Consider the following 3,101-nt stretch of genomic DNA (forward strand, 5'->3'; position numbering starts at 1 on the left):
TGTGTGTGTGTGTGTGTGTGTGTGTGTGTGTGTGTGTGTGTGTGTGTTTATGTGTAGTCTGTGTTTGGGGGGTTGTGTGAGAAGTTTGATAACCTTCTGGGAGACATAGAGACAGAAAGTATGTGAGTCTGGGAGAGTCTAATATTTGCTCCCTCCTTGGTTCACAGTTGTTTCTTTTAGAAAGATGGCTGACTTTCTCCTCAAGATCATTTCTTGAGAACAGGTGCTGTTTACATAAAAGGAGTCATTTAAAAATACATGAAAATATACCCAATAAAGCTAAAATTTTAAAAAAATACATGAAAATGCTGAATAGTTTAAATGACCAAATTGATTTTCTTCTGCTTGAGTGAGTTTAAGGTTTTGGTAGTTTGCTTTATTTTATTTGGCCTTATGTCTCTGTTTGTTGTATAAAAGGAAGAGACTGTGGTTCTGATTAGGTTTCCCCTGGGGGACTGGTTTTACTTTCTAGTTCTCTGGTCAGGCTTGATATGTGGTGACCTCAGAGTTCAGGTACAAAACCTGACACTTCTATTTACAATGGCAAATCTGAGCTAGGGTTGAGGATAAAGGAAGTTCATGGCTTTTTGTTGAGAGAGCATCTTGGATGACGTGCAACCTGATTTTAGAAAGGAGGACTTCTCAGGAGCCTGGCTGGCTCCTTTGTGGTTGGCAAGATGCAGCATGTAGTCTTCACATGCCTCAAGTCCAGGGTTCTCTCTTTTCAGATCAGCAAAGGCTCAGGTCATCAGTCAGCTCCTCACCTCCCAAAGGAAGTTCAGTGCCTGGGGCCTCCTTACCTGGGCACCCACACATCAGAGAAATCTCAGTTCTGCTCATTCTTCTAGGCTATTCTGGAGAGAAAGGACACTGGAGCTAGAAAAGAGATGTTTGAAACTCTGGTATCATGTTTTCACAAGCAATTAAATTGATGATCTCCTCAATTCTATAGTGAGGACACCCCAAAATGAAGTGGGGTGTGGCAGGGAGGGTCTGGAATTTCCAGGCCTCAGATGACACTTGCAAATAAGCTGTTGTAAGAAAATATCTTGGGTGAGAGCAAACAGGCTTCTGGACTTTGGAACTCTACTCAGCACAAGAAGTACCTGGCGGCTTTTCCATTTTGACCAGGATGACCCTGAGTTGTGATCATTGAATGCCCTGGTGTTTACCACGTGTCTTATGATCTTGTTAAGGTGAAAGGGTACATGGCCCTGTTTTTCTCTCCCCTTCAAGCTTTTTCCTTCCCACTCCATGTTCTGGAATTAAATATTGCTTAGGATGCAGGAAGATAATGCTTCTTTTAAGTAAATATGGGCTGAGATAAAAAGAGAAGGAAAGGAAATGGAAAGTGGAGTGGCTAAAATAAATTGCATTAGATCAAGTAAATAGACTTGGTGGCTAAAAATTCACTCTGAGTGTGATTCAGAACACTGCCTGACTATAAAGGAAATGAATTAAAAAATTTAAAATATGGGGGGCTTCCCTGGTGGTGCAGTGGTTGAGAGTCCACCTGCCAATGCAGGGGACACGGGTTCGTGCCCCGGTCGGGAAGATCCCACATGCCGCACAGCGGCTGGGCCCGTGAGCCATGGCCGCTGAGCCTGCCCATCTGGAGCCTGTGCTCCGCAACGGGAGAGGCCACATCAGTGAGAGGCCTGTGTACCACAGAAAAAAAAAAAAAAATTAAAATATGAAGGTGAAGATAACAGCCCCTAACCGCTCCTATTTTCTCCCAGTTTATCAGTTGCCTCATCCATGTGGTCCATCATTTCAGGAACACACTTGCTAATACACATAACTCCTTTATTCCTTTGTCTAGTTTCTGGTTAAACCAACAGGCAAAATCCCAACTCTTAAGTAAACCCTTCTTTCTCCCCTTTCTCCCTCTGCACTCAAGTAACCAAACACTGTTACAACTTTGCAGATTGAAACCATTAAGAAATTCATGGAATTTGGCCTTAGCTGAGGCTTTGTAATACTGCGTCATTCTTTCTATTTGCTTTTGGATACATCTTGCTCCCATTCTTCACAATACCCATTTTAAACCTTGACCAAGGTATGATTTAAAATATCTGTTTATCAAAATGTACCCGTATTTGGCAAATGCAAACTAAGAAAAAAAGGCAGCATTAATGAAGAAGGGTTAAAGTTAATATATAAAGAGCTCTTACAAATCAACAAAGGATAAGTGTCCCAAAAGAAAAGTGGACAAAGGATAAGAATCAGCAGTTTGCCAAAGAAAAAATACAGATTACTGGTAAAACATAAGCAGCTCAATGTCTAGCAATTAAACAAATGCAAAATGAAACCAACTGTGAGGTTAACATTTTTTTTTGGTGGTACGCGGGCCCCTCACTGTTGTGGCCTCTCCCGTTGAGGAGCACAGGCTCCGGATGCATAGGCTCAGCCTCAGCGGCCATGGCTCACGGGCCCAGCCGCTCCGTGGCATGTGGGATCTTCCCGGACCGGAGCACGAACCCGTGTCCCCTGCATCGGCAGGCGGACTCTCAACCACTGCGCCACCAGGGAAGCCCCCAAGGTTAACATTTTAATTTTATAAAATTCTCAAATATTTGAGCGATTACATTTATAATTTCAATTTTGGAGAAAGTGTAGGGAGATGAGTACTTGCACATATTGCTGATGGGATTATAAATTGCTATAGCCTCTCTAGAAAATGATTTGGGAACAAATGTCAAAAGCCTTAAAACTACATATAGCATTTAGCCAGCAATTCCACAGCTAGGAATTTATCCTAATGAAATAATTAGGGATATGGGTCAAAATTTTACTGTGAAGGCAGTTTATCTCAGAACTGTTTATAATAGTAAAAAAAAAATGTAGGTGAATATTAATTTAAGTAGAAAGATGTTTATGATGTGCTGTTAAGTAAACAAAGCCTGTTACCACACAGCATATACAGTATAATCCCATTATGTGTGTATATTCATATGTATATATAACCACATCTTACTACAAACTATAGCTGGATGCTGGGATTGTATGAGTATGTGTCTGTGTATTTTTAATTCTCTTTTGCTTAGATGTATTTATAAGTGTTCTATACTTCATTGATATTAGTTTTGTAATAAGTAATG

At 40.9% G+C, this 3,101-nt stretch overlaps 1 protein-coding gene across 3 annotated transcripts in view; it reads left to right on the forward strand.

Annotated features, from left to right (window-relative positions):
• Positions 1 to 3,101, forward strand: part of EVA1A (eva-1 homolog A, regulator of programmed cell death) — a 69,891-nt gene that overhangs the window by 50,556 nt on the left and 16,234 nt on the right. The gene's annotated exons all lie outside the window — the stretch shown is intronic.

Source organism: Monodon monoceros, unplaced genomic scaffold (assembly GCF_005190385.1).
Source record: "Monodon monoceros isolate NGI ecotype Baffin Bay Population unplaced genomic scaffold, NGI_Narwhal_1 Super_Scaffold_19, whole genome shotgun sequence".
NCBI classification, from domain to species: Eukaryota; Metazoa; Chordata; class Mammalia; order Artiodactyla; family Monodontidae; genus Monodon; species Monodon monoceros.